Source organism: Rhineura floridana, chromosome 7, assembly GCF_030035675.1.
Source record: "Rhineura floridana isolate rRhiFlo1 chromosome 7, rRhiFlo1.hap2, whole genome shotgun sequence".
Taxonomy (NCBI): Eukaryota; Metazoa; Chordata; class Lepidosauria; order Squamata; family Rhineuridae; genus Rhineura; species Rhineura floridana.
Window position 1 is genome coordinate 34,069,381 of NC_084486.1, and position 26,134 is coordinate 34,095,514.

The 26,134-nt window shown below is 41.2% G+C and overlaps 1 protein-coding gene and 1 long non-coding RNA gene across 4 annotated transcripts in view; one reads left to right on the forward strand and one right to left on the reverse strand.

Moving 5' to 3' along the window:
• MYPN (myopalladin) overlaps positions 1-26,134 on the forward strand; it is a 125,669-nt gene that overhangs the window by 16,711 nt on the left and 82,824 nt on the right. Inside the window, exon 1 of one of the 3 annotated variants that reach the window (XM_061635166.1) lies at positions 21,718-21,920. The exons of the other annotated variants lie outside the window; for them this stretch is intronic. The gene's annotated coding sequence lies outside the window, so the exon portion shown is untranslated. Of the gene's footprint in view, positions 1-21,717; positions 21,921-26,134 lie in introns of those variants that run through there. 3 annotated transcript variants of the gene reach the window in all.
• Positions 13,457-19,115, reverse strand: LOC133388805 (uncharacterized). Its single transcript, XR_009763940.1, has 2 exons — positions 19,063-19,115; positions 13,457-13,505 (listed from the first exon to the last, which is right to left on the reverse strand). It is a non-coding gene; the product is annotated as an uncharacterized LOC133388805 (long non-coding RNA).

Genomic DNA, 26,134 nt, shown 5'->3' on the forward strand with positions numbered 1-26,134 from the left:
TCAAAGGGAGACTTTTTAGGCCATTCTTTTGTGGGCACTTTAGAGAGAAGGTCCCACTCACATATACTCAGGCAACCTGTACTCAGTAAGCAACCCGCCTTCCCATACCTGGCATATAGGCAGCCCTTCACTGTGAACCTCTTTCCAACTCCAATTGTCTGTAGCCTCTAGAGATGTGAAGGCCAAGGGGAAAATGTGACAATTAGGGGGGGAAACCTGGTTTTTCTGTTTTCCTCCCAAATTTTTCCTTTTTTCCCCTGAAAAATGGGGGGGGGGAGAAAACCTGGGTGTTTTTTGTTTCAATTTTTCCATTTATTTCCCAGGCCTTCACATCTCTAATACCCTCAGCACCATTTTTTTCTTGATACATCCTTATAATTCCTAATAAAATGCAACAATAAAATACAGAAGCATAATCCCAATAACAGCAAAACAAAAAAAGGACCAGCAGCCCCTAAACAACACCCCACAGTCAAGGTGGTCTCTGGCATCTTCAGGTAGTGATACCCTTTATAGCTTCAGTCAGCCAAAGCTCCACCCTTCCAGGCCAGGTGGAAAGAGGCCAGTGAGCAGGGAGAGGGTCTTACAGCCAAGATAGTCTCTGGCATCTTCTGGTGGATAGACAGAAGCTTTTATTCCTTTCTTATACTGCTAGAACTCTGGGATGTCTGATGTAGTAGCAGAATGTTGGAAGATTCAGGACACACACAAAAAGTAAGTCTTCACACATCATAGTTAAACTATGGAATTCACTCCACAAGATGTGGTAATGGCCAGCAACTTGAATAGTTTTAAAAGAGGATTAGACAAATTCATTGAGAATAAGGCTATCAGTGGCTACTAGTCATGATGGCTATGTTCTACCTCCACTGTACAAATTGCTGACAATCACAAGTGGGGACCCTGCGTTTCCCTCAAATCCTGCTTGCAGACTTTCCATAGGCATCTGGTTGGCCACTGTGACACCAGGATGCTAGACTCTATGCCCTTCGGCCTGGTCCAGCAGGGCTCTTCTTATGTTCTTATGACTTCCATCAGCCCATGCCAGCATGACCAATAGTAAGGGATGCTGAGAGTTGTAGTACACAACATCTTGAGGGCCACGGGTTCTTCACCCCATTATAGAGGCTAGAATTATTATTATTACTACTACTAGGAGCTCTTCCCCTGCTTGCTTTGCATACCAACCCCTTCCCGTGCCCAGATCACCAAAGCACCTCCACCTCCCCTTGCCCCATGTTGCCAAGACACATCCCCCCTCCCCTGCTCTCTGCCAGGTCTTGCCCACCGTACTTCCTTTCTCCCCCCAGCTCATGGGCTGGAGGAAAGTGAGGCCTTGCAGTAGCAATGCTGAGGCTTCCCACAAGGTGGCTCTATGGCTCATGCAGGACTACGCCCATCTTTGCCCTCCTGACCCTTTCTCCTCCTCATCCCAGCCTTGAGCCTGGCATAGCTAGACCACAGCATGCCACTTGCCTTCTTTGCTCTTCCTTTTCACCCTGCTGGCCTTGATCCCAGTGTGGTTGGACTGTGGCATACCCCCTCACCTTCCTTGCCCTTTCTTCCCCCCAGTGGCAATTAGATAGATAGATAGAGATAGAGATAGAGATAGAGATAGAGATAGAGATAGAGATAGAGATAGAGATAGAGATAGAGATAGAGATAGAGATAGATAGATAGATAGATAGATAGATAGATAGATAGATCAGACCCCTGACCAATGCTCTCATATTACTGAATTACAAATGGTTCATTGTAATTTTATTCTGTACGATATTTTATTTTGAAACACTGAAACTCAAAATCAATTATTGTAAGGTGACATTGGTTTTATGTTGGGAAATGTTTGTAAGAAACATAAAAAACTGAAACATATTGCTTGCATAAGTACTCAGCCCCTGTGCTGTGGAAGCTTCCAGTGTACACAGATTTTAAAAATTGCCCTTGGGCCAATCACTGCCTCTCAGCCTCAGAGGAAGGCAATGGTAAACCACCTCTGAATACCGCTTACCGTGAAAACCCTATTCGTAGGGTTGCCATAAGTCGGGATCAACTTGAAGGCGGTCCATTTCCATTTCATCATGGACACAATGACTTTACCATTGCCCTCCACCTGTGAACCATTAAAGTTGCTGTCACATTGTTAGGATAAAAACCTCACTGTTGAAGGATCATTGGTCAGGCGATGGATCTGAAGGAAAATGAAGACCATTCTACAGAAGTGAGAAAGAATGTAATACAAATGCATAGATTAGGAAAAGGGTATAAAATAATATCCAGGTGTTTGGATATCCCAGTGAGCACAGTTGGATCAATAATCAAGAAGTGGAAGCTGCATCACACTCACAACTCAGTGCTCGAACAAGAAGGAGACTTGTGAGAGAAGCCACAGAGAGGCCAACAATCACTTTCAAGGAGCTACTGGGTTCAGTGGCTGGGAATGGAGTAATGATGCACCAGTCAACCATATCAAGAACTCTGCATAACACTGGCCTGTATAGGAGGGTGGCAAGAAAGAAGCTGTTACTCAAAAAGTACCATCTGAAAGCACATCTGGAGTTTGCCCTAAAGCATGAGAGTGCCCCAGCTGCCATGTGGGAAAAGGTTTTGTTGTCAGAGACCAAGATAGTGCTTTTTGGCCAAAACTCAAAGTGCTATGTGTGGTGCAAACCTAACACTGCCCATGCCTCAAGTCACACCATCCCTACAGTGAAGTATGGTGGTGGCAGCATCATGCTGTGGGGATGCTTATCATCAGCAGGGACTCAGCATCTTGTTAAAATTGAAAGAAGAATGGATGGAGCAAAATACAGGGAAATACTGCAGGAGAACCTGTGTCAGTCCACTAAAAACTGAGAGTTGGGAGGAAATTCACTTTTCAGCAGGACAATGATCCCAAGCACAAGGCCAAAGCAACATTGGAGTGGCTCAAGAACAAAAAGGTGAATGCCCTGCAGTGACCCAGTCAAAGTCCTGATCTCAATCCCACCTGAGAATCTGGGGTGCTCTTTGAAAATTGTGGTCCACAAGCGACGTCCAATCAACCTGGACAACCTGGAGCGAATCTGGCGAGAAGAATGGGCCAAAACCCCTCCGACACTGTGTGCAAAGCTGGTACATACCTACCCCAAAAGACTTAAAACTGTTATTGCAGCAAAAGGTGGTTCTACCAAATACTAATGTGTGTGAGTTGAATACTTATGCAAGCAATATGTTTCAGTTTTTTATGTTTATCACACACACATATATATATAAAGATTATTTTAATTTATTACCCACCCTTCATCCTGAGGTTCCAGGGTGGGTTGAAACAGTTTAAAAGGCATCACTAAAACAACTTAAAGTCACAAAAATAAAAAAAAGAATGTTGGAATAGGACCAAGGAGACTTAGATTTAAATCCTCACCTGGCCACAAAGTTCAGTGGATGACCCTGAGACAGTCATATAGCTCTCAGCCTATCATACCACACAGCGATTTTGTGAGAATAAAATAGGGGTGGGATGTACTGTTCATATGTGTATGTGGCTCTAAGCAAGCATTGGGAATTGTGCATGAAACCATGAATGCTAGGACCTATATAAGCAGCACCATGAGCCCAATCCAGGCAGATCTTCCCTGATGGATTATCTGGGCAAGACTGGGTGAGTGTGTGTGGAGTGTGCTGGAGGAAGGAAGATCTCCTGGGGGACAGAAGGGGTGTTGTAGAACTTTTTGCCCACCCCCTTTCAGAGGAAATCTATGTCTTGCAGGTGCTGGAGAGCGGTAGGCAACCGACAGGCTGTGTGATTGACTTCCTCGTTATCTGGGTCATTATCATAGCTGAGCAACAGGGTGGCCTGTGCTCCTGTTTCTGGGATAACCTTTGGGGTCGCCACAAGTGAAAGGGTGTTCCCCTCCCCTCCAATATTGTGTTTTTGCTGAGTCTCGCTGTGGTTTTCCATTTATTTCTTTTACTGAGAAGAATGTGTGAGGTTCTATGGCCAGTTGCATATGAATTTGGAAGTACTGATTCTCACCTCTTCTTAGAGTGTCTGATATTTGGATAGTTTTTGATCCCTTGGGTGAGAGTCATGTGAAGAAAGTAATGCCATTGTAGTGTAATGGGTGTAAAGTCACTGGAGAAAGTGGTTTCCATACCTTCCAGGGTGAGAGCCTGTTATTGGTACATAAATGGTCCAAATAAACAAATACAGTACAGAAATGGTCCAAATAAATAATTAATAAACTATAAAATCTCTTGTGCTACAACAATGTTTTAGCTCCTTCCCAAACAACAAGCAGCTCACTAGGCTGACCAACTCTTTAATGAGCTATTTCAATATTTTTATGACATAATTTTTCATAGAAGAAACCACCTGTCACTCACTTTACATGTAAAGGAAGAAAATGTAAGACTAGAGCAAAAAAGTGATTCAGCAGCTTGGCAAAGGAATAAAAGAATTCCAAAGACATAAGTTTAAGAATGACAGGGAGGGAATTTAAGCTGATTAAGTCACATAAGTTTTCAATAGGCTGTGTGTGTGGTGGTGAAATTCTAAACAGGACTTTCCAAACCAGCATCTGATAGGGATCAAGGTTAAAAAAGTTTATACTTGTGTTCCATAAATGTTATTGACTGGTAAGACTATGAGGAAATAATCTTTGCAGGATTTATGGTGAAAGGAGGAGCATGTTAAATTCTAAATTTCTGGACCAGTTTAGGCCACATTCACACCATACATTTATTCTACTATTATCCCACTTTAAACAGTCATGGCTTCCCCCAAAGAATCCTGGGAAGGGTAGTTTGTGAAGGGTGCTGAGAGTTGTTAGGAGACCCCATTCTTCTCGCAGATCTACAATTGCCAGAGTAGTTTAACAGTTAGTCCCTCTTTCCAGAGAACTCAGGAAACTGCAGCTCTGCGAGGGGAATAGGGGCCTCCTAACAACCTTCAGCATCCTTCACAAACTACCCTTCTCAGGATTCTTTGGCGGAAGCCATGGCTGTTTAAAGTGGAATAATAGTGGTGTGAATGTGGTCTTAGTACTGCTATTAGTGTCAGAATATCAGTAAAGGTAAAGACTGAAGTATAAATATGTCTTGAGTTGCATTGTTTAACTGGCTTATTGGTTTGCTAATATCCTAGAAATATACACATCACATCCAATTCACCCAACGGTTTCTGACAGTTTTTCAAATATTCTGCCATTTTGATAATTGAGAGACTTAATAATTTGAGATGGGGAAAATAGATAAGACTGATCCCAATGAGTACTAAGATCATTGAGGCTAGGGGTGGGGCAGACTGCACCAGGTAGCACCTTAAGTGGAGGAGACTAGGTTGACTTCTGATATGAACAGCATATTTTCTGTGGTGCCCCAAGATTTTGGAATTTAATCTGTATTGAAGGGTGATTGCCCACATAACTGGCTTGCCTTTGGAGGCAAGATTTTTATTCCATCAGGACTTCAGAGGATGATATATTTGGGCTTAGGGTGGCCAGCCGCAAAAGAGGGCAGGGCTTCTGCACCTTTAACAGTTGTGTAAAAGAGGGAGTTTCAGCAGATACAGCTTGCATCTGCCCACCCTATTTGTTCCGTCTGATTATGCTGCTGTTTTAATGTTTATATTGTTTTATCTTTTGTATTTATTTTTTTAACTTTGATTTTAGTATTTTAATCATAAATTATCTAGAGTGCATACAGCTGGTGTAGCACAGTGCGGAGGAGAGCCTGGCTGGCAGTCCAGAGTCTGTGAGTTCAAATCCCCGCTCGTGTCTCCTGGGTGTCAAGGGCCAGCTAAAGATCACCCCCACAGTGAGTGGCTTAGGGGTTACTTGCTGTGCTACCTGTGCAGCTGTGGGCAAGTTGCATAGTCCCAAGGAGCCCAGTTGCCCTCCAGCTGGCAGTTGCAGACAAGGAAGGGTCTGGCTTGTGCAGCTGTGGCAAGCTGTGCAGGCCCTAGCCAGCTGGGGAGGACTAGCCTCAGTGGGAGGCAACAGTAAACCTCATCTGAATACCGCTTACCATGAAAACCCTATTCATAGGATCGCCATAAGTCGGGATCGATTTAAAGGCAGTCCATTTTTTTTCCAATCTAGAGTGCAAGGTAGAAAGGTGATGAATAAATGCAGTAAACAAATAAGTTAACTACAAGAGCAGAATATGATTTGCTGACATACTGATCACATTCACATTCAAAAAGCAGAGTTGTATACATATACAGTATAGGCTGAAAGCAAGTTGGATCCAGTTGGGCCGCAACTAGGTATCATAGCACCCAGGGCAAACAATATGAAACACATCCCTAAACCAGCCCAGTATTGTATGACATAAAAATTAACAACTATTGTAATAAAATGATAAACAACAAGTACATTTCTAGTTTTAGATCAGACTCCATTAGTGATTATTCATGGATTATTTTCAGGAGGTCTAAATTTTTGCTGGATCTAGGAGAACTGATAGTGCTTGTGCTTAAAGCTTTCCATTTCTGATTAAATTTCCACAGCATCTAAATCACTGTCTTATTTTAGCAGCAAATCAAATAAGCTAACCTGTCTCCCCCATTTTATGAGCCAATCAGCAGAAGAAACAGTGAGTCCTGTTGATAGCATCCCATCTACATCATCAAGCAGTTTGGTAGCAGCAGGAGATAAAAGTGTAGACACTGAATTCAGTAATTCAGGCAATATATCTTGACAGTGATACAGGACAATCAAATGGAGACAGCGATGGAGAAGCAGAAAGCAGTATTCAAGCCTGGCCAGATTATTCTATAATTTTAGAAGTTTGTATAACCTTAGAAGGGGATGTGGCTGTGACCATCATAAAGGGACCCTGTACTTCTGAATATGCCACTACACTATTGCTCACCTGCAAATAGTGTATACAACTTTAATCATGATTTTGGTGCCCCCTTGAAACAGGCACCTGCTGGGGCAAAGGCCCCACTCACCCAACCCTAGTTCCAGCCCTGGTTGGGTCTCTTTAGAAAGTAGATTTCCATACTTAGGTTAGGGGCAGAACCGTCTTCAGTCCTGTTCCCTCCCCTCCCATTTGCATTCAATCAGTGCAGTCTTCTTCCGCTACAGGCATTTAATGTGGAATAGCTACATATAGTTCATTTACTTTTCATGGGGCACCTGCATGACACGGTGAACAAAACATTGCCCTCTCATGTTTTCCCCATTCAGCTTCTGTTTTTTAGTAGACCTCAGAAAATCCATCTTTTAAAAACTCAATGGAATAGCAGCACAATTTCCCCCAGGTATAGGTAGTTTGTTGGGCTGCCATCGGTATAGACCTGTATAGATTGTTCTAGCCTTTTCCTTCTCTGCCTAGATAAACACCATACATTTAAAGCACATGATTTCCCCCAAAGATTCCTGGGAACTGTAGTTTGATAAGGGTGCTGGGAATTGTAGTGCTGTGGGGAACAAACTATAGTTCCTGGCATTATTGGGGGGGGGGATGTACGGTGTGTATGCAGTCTGAGAGTTCTGCCTATTTTCTCTAGTGGTCAACTCTGTAACTTTTTCTTTTCAAATAATATTGCCTTTATATCAATTTCTTTTCTCCCTGCACCTAAATTGCGGTGGGGGGGGGGAATCATGATCAGGAATGCAGTGAAGAGGGGATCACACACAATGATCCCAATGAAATCACCCCTCTTCAAACATCTGAGGCTGGGGTAAGTGGGATTGCCCACTTGGCTACAGAGTGTTAGAAGTCCAGAAGGCCATTTCCAGCTTAAAACAGAACTGCAGTGATTGGGTGGTGTTAAACCATTGATGTTTGGAAGCATCCTCATACTGAGCATTTGAAAAGAGCTGGAATAGAATTGTTTTCTGGAGTAATGACTGAAGTGTAGTACATGCTCAGGAACAGTAGAGGGAGCATGGCAAACAATCAAAATGAAAAGGAACACAGCAGTGGGATAGTTGAAGAGCAACCATGGTTAATCAAATGACTGCTTGCAGATGAGTAGTGCAAAAATACATATAATCAATTCTAGTAATCAAACATACTATCCAACTGTGCTTATTTAATACCTAATAATAGTCTGTCCTTTTTCTTGGGGACAATTTCTGCTGAATTTTGGAAATTCTGAAGATGTACATTCAAGGAGACAGTTGCATCCCTGTTAGTGTGATTTATATTTGATATTTCGATAATGTTTTTTTATGAGCTGTGTATTTTAGAACTGATATTTTTATTTAAAAAATATCTGGTAGGACATGGCAATGGTTTTCTAATTTACCTTGTTTACAGTCCTACTATGAATGCCATGTTTACAGAATCTGGACTTAAGTAAGCAATTTCTGCCTTCTAAATCTCACCACATCTTGGAGTAGAAAATAAGTTTTTTGGGGGAGTGGGAGGAATCCAACAATCAGTAACACATTAACCAATGGTGGATAGATAGAGATGTTCACCTACTCCAGTCCTAGCAAAGACTGGCACAAGGCATGACTGGGCCCTTGGGCACCAGCCTGCCCTGGGCCCACAGCACCATCAGGCCAAACATCCCTGCCCAATACAGGCAGCACAGAGCTTAAGTAAGCTCACCCCACCTGACACATCAGCGCATCTGCCACACCCCTTAGGTATGCCCCTACTGCCATCTTGGATGATGTCCAGCCCTGTGCATACAGTGCGCTGATGCATTGATGCAACAGGTAGGTGGGGTGGGCAGGCTTATTTAAGACCCACACCTCTTGTATCAGCGGCAGTGTCAGGTTGCTGGGTCTTGCAACCTGATGCTGCTGCACCCAACACTGCCATGGATCGCCAAGCAGGACCTTCACTGTCCCACCCTAAGGAGGGGCCCCCTGGGCCTCAGGGGCCAAACCTGACCACCCACTGGCACCAGCCCTGTTCCTGATCAATGGCTGATCTAGCTAGATCAGAAAAGTGTTGTATTAAAAGATGGACTGGTAGGTGCATCCCTATCAAATTCATGTGTAAAGATAGCGATTGCATAGGGTGTCAAGACATCTAGAAATGCACTGTGGTCTGGACAGATCTGAATACATGCTTCCAAATCCTACCAAGGGATGTGCATTGGACAGGACCGCTCTTCTACTAGAAGACTCATTCCAGTAAAGGACTGTCCTCTGACAGCCTTTCAAACAGAGGAGTGTTCTCTGTAAAGTAGGACACATGGCAACCCTAAAGAAGACAGCATTTGAACTGGATACAAAATGGAGTGAGAGCCAGTGAAGGGATTTGAGGAAGTGTGTCCTATAGGCAGCACCGGAAGACATGAGTAATTTTGGCATACATATCTACCCTACTGGGTTGGGACAATAATGTTTTGGTATTTCATTTATTTGTGTGGTGTTTATACAGCCACGAGAGTGGCTGTATACTATAGTCAGCGGGGATTTTTCGCATTCCGCAATGTTAAATGGAAAATACCCCCATGCCATTCTGATGCTTCCCATAAGCTCATTTCAAAACAAAACCTTACATAACTTATAGTCCTGAACTCAGAAACGCTTGCTTAACAACCCTGTCAATTTCCATGGCAATACACAAAACAGTCAGAGAGAATAGACAGTTCAAAGTGTAAAAAGAGAGAGAAAAACCTCAGAGCCCTTTTGGACTTTTTTCTCTGAGAGTTATAATCTGTTGTCATTCATTAAAAATCAGCCATGTTCACAGACTACCTGTAATCCTAAAACTGACGTTACCCCATACTCTGACCTTCATCTGCTGCAGTTTAAAAGTTTAAAAAATGCCTGGCTGATTTTTAATTAATTTAATAAATTTTGGCTGGGACCCAATCATAGCGCAGAGCATGCTCAGTAAGTACCAACTGTCAGTGTTCTAAAAGCCTCATAGCTGCTGGGCTTGGCTAATCAGAGGGCCACACCCACACCATACTTGATTTCACTTGAGACAGTCATGGCTTCCCTCAAAGACTCCTGGGAAGTGTAGTTTGTGAAGGGTGCTGAGAGGAGACTCCTATTCCCTTGAGAGAATGGTTTAACAGTCAGCCACTCTGACTGAAGGTCTGTGAGAGAAACGGCGTCTCCTAGCAACTCTCAGCACCCTTCACTAACTACACTTCCCGGGAGTCTTTGAGAGAAGCCATGATTGGCTTTGAGCCATGGCTTTGAGAGAAGCCATGATAAATTGTTTTAAATTGTTTTTAAAAGATGTGTTTTTAAATGTGTATATTTGTTTTTAATGTTTTTAGTTATTGTAAACCGCCCAGAGAGCTTCAGCTATGGGGCGGTATATAAATACACTAAATAAATAAATAAATAATGATTGGCCAAAGTGTAATAGAGGCCTGGTGTGGATGTGGCCAGGGACAGCTTTGTTTTAAATTTGGGTGGGAGGTAGGGTTGCCAGGTTCAGGGCCTGAGACTGATCCTGTATCTTTAGGAGAAGAGAAAGTCAGCCAAGTGCTGGTGTTCTTGCAACATTGTAATGGGAAAAACCACAAGGTAGAATTGTCCCTTCCCCCTGCCCAACTGTGAAAAATACAGAAGACGTCTTGGTTGGCAGGCCCAGCCTGGTCAGTTTTACCTATCCTAATCATGATTGCATAGGAGTATATCCGATTCAACTCAATAATCATACAAATGATCAGACCTGCCTTTTCCCTCCTTCCCCTTTCCTCTCCCTTTCTCCTCCCCTCTTCCTTCTTCCGCCTTCCCTGCCCACTCCAGCCCTCCGTCCCTCCCCCCAAGTCAGTTTTACCCATCCTAAGCATGATTGCACGGGAGTAAATCCCACTGAACTCAATAAGCATGCAAATGATCAATCCATTCTCAGCAAACTTGCACAGGATCCCATTTCTTACCTCCCGGATTAAAAAGCAGGGAAATTCACTAATAGGCAAAAAACCTTGTGGTTTAAGAATGTACCTATAGCCCACAGATATTTCTACCAAACTTTAAAAAGCAGGGAAATTGGGCAGCTATAGTGAATGCACCAGGGGAGCAGGAGGCCTGAACGCCTCTCTGAGATATTGTACTGCCCTACAAAGTTGTCAAAATGCAAACACAATTTGGGTTGGTCTTTCACAGTCCAATCCGCTTGCTGTGTAGCTTGGAAGAATTTGGTAACATGTGCCTCTGAGCATATGGTGAGTGGTGGCAACACCTGTAATCAGCCCAAATAATAGAAAGAAGATATGTCCTGTGCTGATCTTGTTTTAGCCAGGAGGAAGCAACATTATTAAGACAGTTGATATAGTTCAGATGGTCACTTTAAATATGTCTGATTTACTTTGCAATTTTAGTGTTCTATAGGAAATCATTTTCTTTTGCTTTTGTTTCTATGAATATGTGAAGTACAGCAACACTTTGCAAAATTTATACTAAAAAAACTCCAAACATAATTGTGGAATAATGGCACTGACGTCTGCAAAATAATCTCCAGTGGACCTCAGAAGTGTCTCAATTTGCACAAGATAAAACAGTGGAGGTGAAATATATTCTAGCAAAATTCTAGGTGTGCTCTATCTTTTTAATTGATTGTGAACACCTTGCCTTAAATAAAGTGGTTTAAACATAGCAGGCTGAAAACATGCATCCTCTTTTTTCCAACAACTAGAGCCATTGCTAAAGTAGCAGCATATTGTAATCAGTCTGATTTTACATTAAACTGCAGTTTCAGGTCCAACTGTTAATGCACCCAAAATAGAAAAAGACCATAACCTCCAGTTTGAAACAAAAAAGGCTATCTTCACCATCATATGACATTAACCAATAAAAAGGCTTTGAAATTAATAAAAATAAATTTGACACAGATTTCTAGGATGAATCATGAGGGAAATAAACTTTTCTAGTTTAGATTCTCTGTAGAAACATTAGTAACACAGAAAAGAAGCAAAGTAAGAACACCAACAAACATACAAAAATGTCATTCTCCATCTATGGAGATGGTAGGTGTTGCCACCACTCACCATATGCTCAGAGGCATGTTACCAAATTCTTCCAAGCTCCACAGCAAGTGGATTGGACTGTGGAAGACTGACCCAAATTGTGTTTGCATTTTGACAACTTTGTAGGGCAGTACAACATCTCAGAGAGGTCAGTTCTCCTTCTCCCCTGGTGCATTCACTATAGCTGCCCATTTTCCACAGGTAGCCTGCCATCAGATTGGGTAGTACTGCCATCTAGCGTCCGAAGGCAAGAATGCACTAGAGTTAAAACCTGGGGCTCGAGCCCCTCCCACTCCAGTCTTCATTCTTGCCTTCGTCCGAGGCAGATCGGAATTTAGACAGAGCGTAGCTAAGTCTTTATTTTCAACTCTCCTCCTTATCGCTTTACCTCTTTATTTCTTCGGGGTTTCCCCTTGACCCAGAATTCATGTCCTTTCTGAACGTCCCGGGGGTGGACCAACCTATTTCCAATCTTGTATCCCAGTCTCTCCTCCCAAAGGAAGGCGAATCACTGTTCAAGGACCCCTATGGGAGGAGGCTTGACTTTGTCTTCCGTAAGATCCAAATTGTGTTTGCATTTTGACAACTTTGTAGGGCAGTACAATATCTCAGAGAGGCGTTCAGGCCTCCTGCTCCCCTGGTGCATTCACTATAGCTGCCCAATTTCCCTGCTTTTTAAAGTTTGGTAGAAATATCTGTGGGCTATAGGTACATTCTTAAACCGCAAGGTTTTTTGCCTATTAGTGAATATAAATCAAGTGTTGGAACTGTTAGGGACTTGACCTATATATTTTTTCTTATATCCTTACGAAAGGAATAAAGCACATATATTAACTGATTCATACTTATAAGTATTGTTTAGATGATGATGAAAATAGAAGTGATGTCATGTATCATCAAGGGAAATACTGCATCTAATTCTAGGAATGGAATTAGTACATGAGTCAGATGGCATATATTTCATAACCTGAAATCACAGAAAGTGCTGTTTCTTGAGAACAGGACAAGTGTGTTGGCATATTATTTTTATGACGATGACTCTGAAAGGAGTACCAAGTTCCAGTGGGGTTAGTCTGTTGCCGTACAAGCAACTAATTGTCTTGTGCCACTTTAAAGACTATCCAATTTATTACATCATAGATGAGAGTCTTTTTCAGGGGTGGGGAAACTTTTTCAGCCTGAGGGCCACATTCGCGTCTGGACAACCTTCCAGGGACCACATGCCCGTGGTGGGAAGCGCCAGAGGCAAAAGCCGGCAGAGCAATAAATGTGAATTTTACCTTTCTACAATAGGCTAATTTATTCACACTCATACGTCACTCTCTCTCCTCCATCCAGACGAGCAAGGAGCATTATCAGAATTTAAGGACACATTTCAGCCAGGCAAAAACAGGGTGCAAAAGCAGGGCTGTTGAGGGGTGTGTCTCAAGAGGGTCTGGGGAGAGTCCCACGGACCAGAGATAGAGGCTTGGATGCCCGCATTTGGTCCCTGGGCCTGAGGTTCCCATCTGTAGTCTACATTATCAGATAAAGGTGCACCAGTAAGTCATGTTATGAAATATAGGCATACCTGTATTTGCACATAGCTCAGAAGACTCACTGCTCCATCTCAGCAATCCTGAAATATTGATGTAAGAATGCATATGAATAATTTTTCTTTAAACAAGAAAAAAAAATAGCTATAAGAGGAACATTGTTACCAAAGCCAAAAATTTATATTGAAATAATGCAGGATCACTTGAATATATTTTGATTTACAAGTTTTAGTGGGAAACGTTGCTTTGTGTTTCTGCCATCGATTTAATTATTTAATTGAATTGGGTGCAAATATATTTTCTGTTTGGGGAATAACTGTTCTGGAAATTGTATGAGGTAGGCTGCAAGTTTTTATTATGAGGATTATTTTACACTAGTAACGCAGGCTGTGTAGTTAAGAGGAAAATGGACACTTATAGGAAGGTTTAGAATACCTAGTTTGTACCATTAAACTGCTCTGAACTGGCATGTTTATTTCAACTATTTTTATTTTTTTTCAATGTTTATGTTATCCCCTAGAAGAAGAATATAGAGAGGAACAAGCACAGATAAAAAGATTAAAACTATCACATTAAATTAGAAGAGGAAGGAGATTGGAGAGCAGAGTAAGTGGGAGGGAGGAGGGGGGTCTGGTAGCGTTCTGCTTTTTGAGGATTTTGGTATGTCACTAATACAGGACCTTTTCCATGGTGGCTGCACACTTATTGGCTGTACACCTAGATGGGAGTGATCCCATCTTTGGAAGTTAAAAAAAACCCAATTTAAAATATTTTTATTTTAGTTTGCTTTTTATTCATTGTTGTTACTTTTATTAATTGCTGCTGATGTTCTACCTGCTGCTGTTCAGTTTTAATGTTGTTTTAATTCAATTATTATTATTAGCAATAGTAGTATATTTTCTGAAATTTTGTACACCACCTTGAAAATGCAAGAAAAATGAATTAAAAATTAACTTCAGATATCTTAATAAGTCTTAGTTCAAGCTCAGCACTGCTAGCCAACTTTCTCTCTCGACTTTTAGACATCTGTTGTCTCTTTTAAAAACAATAACCAAAGAAGCAAGCCGTGGAAACTTGAGAGAAAATATTCTGGATTGGGTCACACTAGTAACTTACGTGTTGGGTCTGTATCTTCCTCTAATGTTTGACATTTTGAGGGAGATGTACACCTCTCCTCACTAGGACATGTCTGGCAAGGAAATGATATATGGATTCTTAATCCTCAAAAATGGTGGGGACATAATCTCTACATATGCTGTCACTTGTCTTCCTCTCTTGACATTCTCCTGATCCTGCCAAGGTTTTGAAGGGGGGGGGGAGGCAGGGGACGAATGCAATGCTACATGCATTCAATTAAGTACACCAAATCAAATTTGTTTTGCAAGATATTCAAAATTATTATTTCTATTAGATAGATAGATAGATAGATAGATAGATAGATAGATAGATAGATAGATAGATAGATAGATAGATAGATAGATAGATAGATAGATAGATAGATAGATAGATAGATAGATAGATAGATGAGATGGCCACCAAAAGGGCACGTTTGCAATCTGTAGCCATTTGCCAGTTAGAGTTTGGAATGTTCAGACATACAAACAGGGGAGAGGGCAGAGGACTGGATTGGTCTGTTGGCTACCCATATTACAATGAATCTTAATTATACTTTGAGAATACCTGTTCCTATATATTAAATAGTATCAAATATTTACAAAAATAGTTTATGTTTTATCTGTTTATTTCTTTGATCACTTTGCTGTACAAGAATTGAAAGGGACATACAATGCCAGTCATATAAAACTGTGGACTTTGTAAGAATACTGTTAGGGGCTACTGTTGGATTTCTGTGAACAGGACTATCACTATGGGTTTGCCTTAAGGCAATACCTGGTTAGAGTCTTGGACTTGACAAAGGAGTGTTAATTCTGGGATATTCAGGTGATGTGGAACCTAATAGTTAATTCTGTCCTTGAGTGGAAAGAGGCCAGCTAGATTGGGAAAACCCTGTCCACTAGGGCCAATCTCATAGATTCTTCTTCCTGCCTTATAGCGGAGAGGCATGAAGCAACCGGGCCTGCTTATGGTTCTGGATCTCTTAACTGGACTTGGACCAAACAGCCCTTCAGACAGAAGATGTCTTTAAATAGAGGACTGTCCACTAATAACTCTCCAATGAAAGAACTGTCCTTTATAATATAGGACACATGGCCACTCTATGTTCTGAATATGAAAAACCAATCAGAGAAGGGGGTAGGTGGCATATCCCCACCTCCCCCCAAAAATAAAGATGATGTAATCTAGGTTAGTATGTGTGTCTGGGAAAAAGGAGAAAGGGGACAGAGTGCAATTTTTGAGACAATGAAAAAGAGACAGATATATGAGTTTCTGGAGGCTCTGAGCTAACAGCATGAGGAGATGCAGTGGTGCCTCTGGAGATCTGATGTGGGATGGTGAATTGGCTGTCTGTTGTAGCTGCATCACCACTTATGCTCATTCTGTATATTTGGAAATAAATTCAAATAATATTCCCTCCCATGACCTTATTCCAAAGGAAACCAAGCCCAGGTAAGTGCTGAAACCCTGGAACTTCTAATCTCTTGAAGAAGCAGAGAGAATGTTACAACACAATAAAACTAGCAAAACAAAAAAGTGAGAACTTGAAATAGCTTTCTGTTGTACCATGTGCCTTAATTTTTATTAAGTTTATGTTAACTAAGATATATACTGTAGTTCTGAATCTAAATATTAGAATATCCAACCTAATTCACTTGGTTTACTTTCAGCCTGGATCAGAAACTATTTTTTCAATGACATCAAGAGCCCAGTCCTGAGACCTTTACTTGGAAGTAGGTTTTACTCATATCAATAGGACTTGATTCCCACTTGGTGTACTTAGGATCTCAGCCTTACCCTCTGATCCTTTGCTTTCCAAATGATAATTAGTCAGGATTTGCTGATTCTGTTTATTGGGTGGGTGGGGGGACACCCTGATCATTATAGTGAAAGATTGCTGTTGACTTAAATGTGACTGGGATCAATCCTTAAATGACTGTAACCTTACAAATGCATAACCATAACTCTGTCTTCAAGCATTTTCTGTTGAAAGTATTTAAATTATGTTTATGAATGGCTCTGAGACACCCTGATATACATTATTGGTTTCAAAAGTTGGAATGTATTTATTGCTATCTTTGTGGAGTGCTAATGTGGCATAATCCATATCGAGATTCCATGCAGGATTTAAAACCTCCAGAACAGTGTGTGTAGGATTGTGAAACTCCTCAAGAGTCTCTCCAGTACTGCAAATCTCTGTAAATGTCTGTACACATTTTAATGTTAATTATAACATCAGTAGATATCCTTTTGGAAGGGAGGGATTTGCAGTCATTTAAATAAACACTCAGTTTATTCACTAATCCATTCTCCAGGAATTTCTTGCAAATTATAATAGTTGCAGGCTGCTATGTATGTATTTTACAGTTGCATCTGTTATCAGGAAATTAAAATATATTCAATCGACTGGGAACTTCTCCCATCAATGTTTTGAATGCCACCCTTCTTCCTTCCTTGACATTCTTCTTTAAAGCCCATGCTTCCTTTGAAACCTTTGGCTTAATCCTATTGAACCAAACTAGATGCTACAACAAATGTGTGGATGCTGCCAAAGTGTTTCTATGACTTAAATCTCCCTCAGCAACATACAGTGAAGGTCACATGATGACACTATGGCATCCCTGCCTTGACGCCATTTCATTGGTCTCCCTATGCTAGCAGGGAAACTCCATGCATGATTATGTCATCTCATGTGTTTTCAGAGTTGTGGATTCGAAGCAGCCATGGGCCCCTATAATGTCTGACTTGAACCCTAGTTTGTCTTCAGTTGAAACAAAACCCAGTTGTCCATTTGCTCATGTTCATTCCATGCTATCCTGGACTCTTGCGTTACTCCCCACTGTGTGTCTACTCTTCCCATCCATCCTTTTGTTGTCATCTGTCATTGCTAAAATTTAGATTTGTAAGCTTCTTAGAATGCCTTAGTCAACATTGTGTTAGTCACTGCTGGCTCAAACTCCATCAGTATATAAGTGAATTAAGGATTTTATTTTATTGCTTCAATGTGTATCCCTTTCAAATTATGTTGAATCTCATTTGTCACTTCGTTCCCCATTCATCCAATTTGGAGAGATCCTTTTGGTTTCCTTCACAGCCTCCTACCTCTTCCACAGTGAAGACAGACAGAAACATTATATCCAGCTTCTCAGAATGGCCTTCATGCTTTTAGCTACATGCTCCTCCATTTTTTTTCTTGCCTTATCATTAACTTACATTAGTTTTGCCAAGTTTATGGGTAAGACTTCCATTTTCTGAAGAAAGGCTGCTTGCCTTTTATAGCTTCCATGACTCTGACTGCTATCCACACTGGCATCCTCCTGGATTTGTTGGTACCTTTCCTAATTTGTGGAATACATTTGTGGAATGCATAGTTGTTCTTTAAACTCCAAGAGTCTTGGAGAGATTTGACTTTCCTGACTCTTTTTGTCTACTGCCTTTTAACTAATTGTCGGAGCCTCTGTTTGTTTGTTTTTAGACATTCCCTCTTTTGAAATCAAACGTGACCATGTCAGATTTCTCTGGCACCTTTCCACTTACAATATATGTTGAATATGATAGCACAATGATCACTATATTCAATCGGTTCAATGACACATCAGATCCTGTGTGCCTCCTCAGATTAGGTTCAGGATCACCTCTCTTCTGGTTGGTTCCATAATGAATTATTCAAAGGCACAGTCGTTCAGGGCACCTAGGAATGTTGTCTTTTTGTTGTGAGCTGAACATGCATTGGCCTAGTTGATGTGAGAATTGTTGACATCATCTATTATTACACCTTCTTCTGCTGCTGCTCCCCAGCTTCTTTCCCCATCTTGAGATTACACTCAGAATTTAGGTCGGGGGCAGGAATATATACTGCTTCACTGCCTGTAAATTAATCTGTAATGAAACATCATCTAATTAAACTATTCTAATCTGCAAGAAGTCTGGTATTGGTACCCACACCCACAGCAGTACTTAGGAGGAGCTTGCTCCTTTTAGGTTTTCCAGTTTATTAGGCTCTGTGCCCTTTTTGACACAGAGAACATCATCCCCAACAATACTTTCTTGTCTGTCCTTTCTATAGATTTTGTATTCAGGGATAATTATATTCCACTGACTCTTTTCACTAGGTTTCTGATATGCCCACTATATCTACGTTCTCATTTAGCATCAGGCACTCCAGTTCCCTCATCTTGGGTTGGAAGCTTCTGGGCTCCTACTGGGAGGAAGGGAGGGATATCAATCAATCAATCAATCAGCTTCTAACATTTTTCCCTGTAGGAAAAATTGGTATCTGTGTCCCACTGAAGTAATATTCCATTGTTGTCTTTGGGAGACAGGTAAAGCAGGCCAGGACTTGTAATTCTCATGGTATACCCCAGTAGTCATTTGAAGACTCAGCACATTCCCTTGCATGTTTACTTAGAAACAAGTCCTACTTTCTCCCAAGTAAGCATGTGTAGGATTGTGCAGTAATAGTGCATTTTTAGCATGTACACTGGCAGTATTCAATTGTATTAAACAAATATAAAATATACTCACAAAGGAGTAAGAGTCACATAACTCAGTTGGAGGAACTTGTTTCTGAACAAATGTTGGACCATAAAGTAAGATTGGGACTGATTTTTAAAGTATTGGTTTTACCATTAACTCCTCCCCCCCAAAAAAGACTGCAAATAAGGGCACGACACAGCATTGGAGCAAAATACACAAGTATTTACAAAATCAAATCAAATGATTAACCAATGCAAGCAGATCCTAGCAATGCAGCACTGAACTTTTGGGACAGCAGAAAGATGTTAAAGCAAAATGAATATGCAAGGCTTTAGTAGAATACTGACTATGCTCCAGAAATTTAGATACACAGCTTTCCAGTATCAGTCCTTGCCAATAGCAACAATATATATTGAATTTGGAATGTTTTCAAGGGCAAGATTTTCTTTCCAGAAGCATTTTGAACACCAGTAATATGCAACAGTATAATCTGGCAAACCATGCAAAAATTCTGTACTGTAAAATTTTGTTTTAAATTCCCTTTTAAAATACCACCACAGCCTCTAAAAAGATCTTCCTCCAAATGCTGATCTTGCAGAGGAACATAATCATTTTAGAGAAGTTGGTAGCATTTTGACCAAATTAACAAGGAAGCTGAAATCTAATGAAACAATTTTAAAAAGGATACCAAACTAATAACATTCAGAGGGAGAGGGTGACATCCAGCATCATATGAGAGGAATTCTCCTCCCTTTCTTCTCCTCTGCACCCTCCCCAAATCTGCTCCAGAGGATCCCTCTAGTCTCTGGATTTGGGGGGTGCATGGGGGGTACAGAGGGGAGGGAACAGAGAAGTCCAATTGCATAAGCAGAAATCTGTTCCACTGGCAGGCAGACAAAATTGGATATCACCCAGAGAAACTGCCCAGTTCTTTATCTGTAATACATATCCTTTATAATATGACTGCATGCACACCAGTCTCTGAGCAGTGAGAGAGTTCCAGGGGTTCATGCACTTTATCCAGGGTTTGGTTTCCTTGGAATGAAGGTCAGCAGAGACTGTGGTGTCTTATAGGGTATATAGTTATTATTATTTATTATGAAGGGGTTCGCATAGGGTTGCCATATTGCCCAGTTAGCTGGATTTTACCCAGATTATAGCCCGGCTACCCGGCACCCACTTAGCCCATTAAGTGGTCTGGATTTTCTGGGCGGGAGCCGAGCTGCAGAGACTGGCGAGGAGAAGAGAGGCGCATGTTGAGGGCAAGGTGGATGGGGCTCAGGGCCGGCACCAGCCTGCGCCAGGCCCTGGCACGTGCACACACACATGCACATTTCACGTACCTACCTCTCCCTTGACATAAATACTGGTTGCGCTGTGGGCGCAACCCTGCCATCAATCAAGATAGCAGCCATGGCTTCCCTAAGGGGCTGATGCCTCCACCGCCATCTTGGTTGATCGCACACATGCGTGCTATGTGCACACATCCCTGCTTATCAGGGATCAACATTTCCACATGAACTATGCAATCCTAAGGTGGTGGTGTGGGGGGCAGAGAAACTGCCTTATTCAAAGCTGTGCCACGCTCTCACCAGCAGAGTCAAACGAGGACAGGGAAGTGCTTTTGCACTCCATCATCTTTTTTCAGTGTATCCTGTGGCCCTGTGATGCTCAAAAGTGGTAATAAATAACAATAAAATTAACTAAAAGAAATAAATGGTTTAATCGAGACTAAGCTAGGTCCCAATGGGAATTAAGTTTCTCATGATTTTCACATTGATTTCAAAAGCACCTGTGACTAAATTAGATGAGGGTGAGGATGATAATAATAATAATAATAATAATAATAATAATAATAATAATGCTGGCTAAGTAAATTTTAGGTTAAACCTCTGAGCCATAATCCCATAAAAAGCTCCTGTTTATTTCAGTGAGATTTATGTACAAAAAGTGTCAAGGCTTCACATACAGTACTAGCCACAGATGCTTAGGAAGGAGTTATTAAAACATCAGTGGCACCTCACCTCACAAACCATGTCCTCATGGAATCGTTACAGGCACTATGACACTATACATTTATATGCCTCTCCTGGCGTTTAGGATTGCATTTTCAGGCTACATCCCACTGAAACTTGATTTGAATGCATTAGCCAAGCACGATTAAAATCCCTTGATTTCACTGGGAAATTAAGCACTTGTATAAATATGTCCCAGTGAAACCAACGAGACTGAAAGGGATTAACTTTGGCTGGACTGTTCCCAGAATGTTTAAAACATTTGATTTAAAAAAAAATACTCTTAGCCTTCAAATCTATCTAGTTAAAATCTTAAATCTTTATTAGTGATTTGTAATCTTAGGCATCTCATGCCTTCTGAGTTTAAGAATAAACAAGGAAGAGCTTAAATCCCACTATTTTCTAATTTAAAAATAAGTCCTGCTTTGACAAGAGTTGATGTAAAATCCATTTGGTATTTTCTCGTGAATGAGTCATGTCAAAAATGCATAAGCAACTATCAAAATATTGTGGAAGGACAGAAAACTATGATCCCCACCCCCTGTAGGTGCTGTTTCACCAGTGGAATCCCTTTGCTCAGTGTTATCCTGTCCAATGAGGTGGAATGTTTCACAGGCACATGGTTTATGTGTCTCAAAATAACTTGGGACCTGCAAACTGACAAATGCTATTGCTTCAGTGGTGACAGGTTGTCCAGCTTCTTACAGCCATCTTCCCCAAAACCAAGGTTAACGCCTTTTCCTACCCGCCTGATGGACCCCAAGTCATTTTGGTTCCGAAGGACCTGAAGGAAAACTTGCTTCAGATTCATTTTAATCTCATACTTCAGAATCATTGTCACTGTGATTGTGTGCCAGAGTTGGATTTCAACATCTGGACGAATCAGAAAAGGTAATGTCTTTAACTTTCAAGAGGGACTGTGTTTTGATGAGATAGCACAGATGCACAGAGGGTCTTGGGGATGTCCATGTTATATCTGAACGGTAATTATTGCTGATAAATCATATCAGAGAAGCAAGTAACTTTCAAAGTTCTCTGTCTTAAATTACACAGAGGCACATGAGATTAAATAGAAACAAAATAATCTACAGAATCATGAGCATGAAGGGCAGGGGAGAGTCCAAATTCCTCCCATTCCTGTTTAGTTATTCTGAGTAGAGTCAACAGAAGACAAAAATGTATAAATTGCATGGATAAGAAATATTCATTTTTATTCCCTCTCTTAACTACAGTTGAAACGACTGCTTTATATTCACCAACATTAAAATCACACAAATAGTTTGTATTACCTCCTTAAAGAAAAAAAGTCTAGTTTAATACTGTCCCATATTAAAAGTCACTCTTTTTAATTTTGTGTGTGTGTGTGTGTGTGTGTGTGTGTGTGTGTGTGAGAGAGAGAGAGAGAGAGAGAGAGAGAGAGGGAGGGAGGGAGGGAGGGAGGGAGAGAGAGTATGTGTCATGTAAAATGATACTGCTGGTTATATTTAGGGTTTGGAGATCTGCTCTGTGGATTAATGTACACAACAGCTGCAGAAACAGTCTTGCTCGAAGGGCATTGCTCTCTCAACCCCGCCCTTATCTCGCTCGCTCACTCGCTCTGAAAAAAATGTTTTTGACTGTCAGTGGCAAATGTTTGGCCTGATATATTGCAACATTAAGCAGTAATTGAAAGAGCATCATGAATTATAATAAATAAGAAATGAACAGTATTTAGTACATTCTTATATTATCTGTTCAGAGTAATTATTACATATGCAACATAGCAATTTACTTATGTAGAAATGTTATTATCTTCAGATAAGTTTGAAAAAGAAGTTCCTAGGTTTGTAAAATACAGCCCCATGCAGCAATACAGGTTATAACCTTAAAACTCTTGAACTATAAACACCCAGCTAAAGTTATCCATGGCAGCACAGGGTATTCTTGCAATTTTTTCCTTTAATGATAATTTTCAAAATTAAAATGTTTAAAATGTGATCCTTAAGACAGTGAAAATGCATTTCTCAAGGCTCTCCGAGATTCTACTATTATGTACACGATTACTCCAGAGAAAATTGTTACAAGATAGTAACTCAATCTTTTTTAGGAACAAAACTTGTATAATGGCTAATGTATAATCCACAGCTTAATTATTTTTAAATGTTGTATTTAGAATTTAAACTGGTTGTCTCACAGAAGTCAGTGGAGGTGGATCAGCTTAAATAGTAGTGCTTCAGTTTAACTATAGTCAAGTCAATCTTTATTTTCAGTCAACCTATCACAATTACAAACATAGTATTAAGTATTAAAAATAAGACTACTTGGTAACAGAAGCTATGGCAGACAGAAATGCAGTTCAGTGGAATTAATTGCCATTTACAATCTTATAGGGTCTGGTCAAAATGGCCAAGTTCAAAAATTTGGCCACTTGTACAGCGGTTGCCTTATCAGAACCCTCAAGTAGAACAGTCAGAAGAAACTCATAAGGGCGGTCTGGGAAAGACTACATAATAGGGTATATTAGATCTTTTCCGGCCCCTTCATAATACCTACAATTGAACAAAACATGTAAAATAGACTCCACTTCACCGCTATCACAAGGACAGCATTTATTGTTACTTGGAGTTTTATCGTATCTACCCTCCAGAAGTTTAGAAGGTAAGACATTAAATTGAGCCAGAGAGAATGCCCTCCTATACTTGTGGACGGATAACCAGCTTAGATAGGGCATCCCATCTTTGCAAGGAAGACCTGATAGACCCAGTGACTGAGGGGAACAGGGACCCAAAGCAGCTGCAAGGAGCTCTTGAGTATCAATATCCACTAGCCCAGCCTTTCCCAACTAGTGGGCCACCAGATGTTGTTGGACCACAACTCCCATCAGCCTCAGCCAGCATTGCCAATGGTCAGGAAAGATGGGAATTGTGGTCCAACAACATCTGGTGGCCCACTAGTCGGGAAAGGCTGCACTAGCCGCTGTTTAACAATAGCCTTGGCACTTCCAAGCTCCATAGAGAGCAAATCAGAAAGAGAGAGGCCAACTGAGACAACTTTTTTCACCACCACCTTTGTCCAGGATTAACTATATTCGTGGCTGCTGTGTTATTAATGTAGGCATTTTTTCAGAATTTTCAGATGTGTGGATTTTTTGTATACACTGCCATTATGCTATCAATATTTTGAGATGTTTACACAACATGTTATATCTATGATCTACCTATGTGACTGCAAAGTTTAATTGGTATATTAAAATACATTTAATGACAACCTTTAGGGTGCATTCCAACACACCTTTCCCCTGAGCTGGATGCCACGGAACCCCAGCTGTGCTGTTAGGCTCCCAGTGCCGCCAGCCTCCACCAGCCTCAACCCTCCGCCAAGGCTGAGCCGCAGCATCACCGAGAGCCTGCTGGCACCGCTGGGGCTCCACCATGGACAGCCAGCCCGGTGGAAGGAGGGCCAGCGGAAGCTGGCAGAAGTTCCGACAACGGGACGTGGCAGGGGTGGAGCCACAGAGGCGATTTACGTGAGATCCTCCTTGCGTTTAGAACCTCCCCTGGTCCTGATCCATGCAGAATCTCTGCTGCCAAAAGGCTGGCGCAGTAAAAAAAAATTGTAATGGGTGTCTACAGGGAGCACTTACTCCCCAGGAGGCCGATTCTTGGGAGCCAGCTTCTGCCTTCCTGCTCATGCATGGACCTCCCAACACAGCTGGTGCTCAACTGGGCCGGTGGCTCCTGAGCGGGAAGTGGATACTGCGGAGCATTTCACCGGCTCCTTGCTCTACAAGTCTCCCCTCCACCGGCTTCCCACCATTTGGATTGCTCTGTAATAGCTATCAAATGAATGCCCGAGTGGTTAGCAATTTAGGATTACAATAGTATGTGAGCTCATTTCAGATATATCAAGATTACAACACATTACAATCCTGAAGTCATCTGCTCACTAGTAGTTCCATTAAATCAATGAATTGATTTTATTTCTGATTATTAGGCTACAAACCTAAATGCAGTTATTTGAAAGTGGGTTCCAAGGAAACCAATGTAAATTTTTGTGAATAAAGTAATTTCAAGATAGCAGCTACGTTATGATAAAAAAAATACAAATTACTATGGAAATTATACATTTTGACTCTGCTTTCATTCCTAATTTAAACCATTTTTTAAAACTTAAACTCACTCTGATGTGAAAAGGGATTTGGAAACAGTGACATGAACCTGTGCATTACCTTGCATTCTTCCCCATCACACTACACACACAGAGAAACCAGCAGGTTTCCAATATCTCAAACATCATTTGATGCTGCTAGCTCCTCCTCTCTACTAAAGAGGTGGTGGACTGAATTTTGCCATCAAATCCAGCCAGGGACTCCACCTGCTGCTGCCCACAGGTTTGTGGTGCTGCATGGCTGTAACAGAATAGAAATATAGCATAGGCTTTAATAATGCAAGGAGGGGGGAGTATAAAAATAGAGCTTGTTTGGTTTTGAGTAGCCTAAAACTCCTCTTAAAAGTATACATAAGACCGAATCAACTTCTAGGAAGCATAACCAACTGAATGCAGCAAGACCTACATTTGGGGACAGTAAAATTCTGACATCCAACACGGGGACTACATTGTTTTTAACAGAAGGCAAGATATAATTTGAGTTAGGTTCATTAGGGCTTAACCCCACAATCTTTCTTCTAGGCTGGGGGGAGGGGACTAAGCCTCGGAATAACAAGACTAATGGGAAGATTAATGGGAATCACTTAAGAAACGTTATAATGCACTTGTTTATCTTGCAATAACAACTTCCCCCTAAGAATCCTGGGAACTGTAATTTGTTAAAGGTGCTGGGAACTGAACCTCTGTGAGGGGTCTCCTAATAACTCTTAGCACTCTTAACAAACTACAGTTCCCAAGATTCTTTGGGGGAAGCCATGACTGTTAAAGTGGTATAAGAGTACTTTAAATGTATGGTGCAGATGTGACCAGCATTAGATCAATCTCCTATGCAGCTTTTTTGGACATTGCTATTGCTATCCTAAAAAGATATATAGGTATACAGGGCATAATCTACCTATACTAGTAATAAACTAAGGAACCCAGTTTTACATCTGTCTTCTACATTTCTATGACAATTT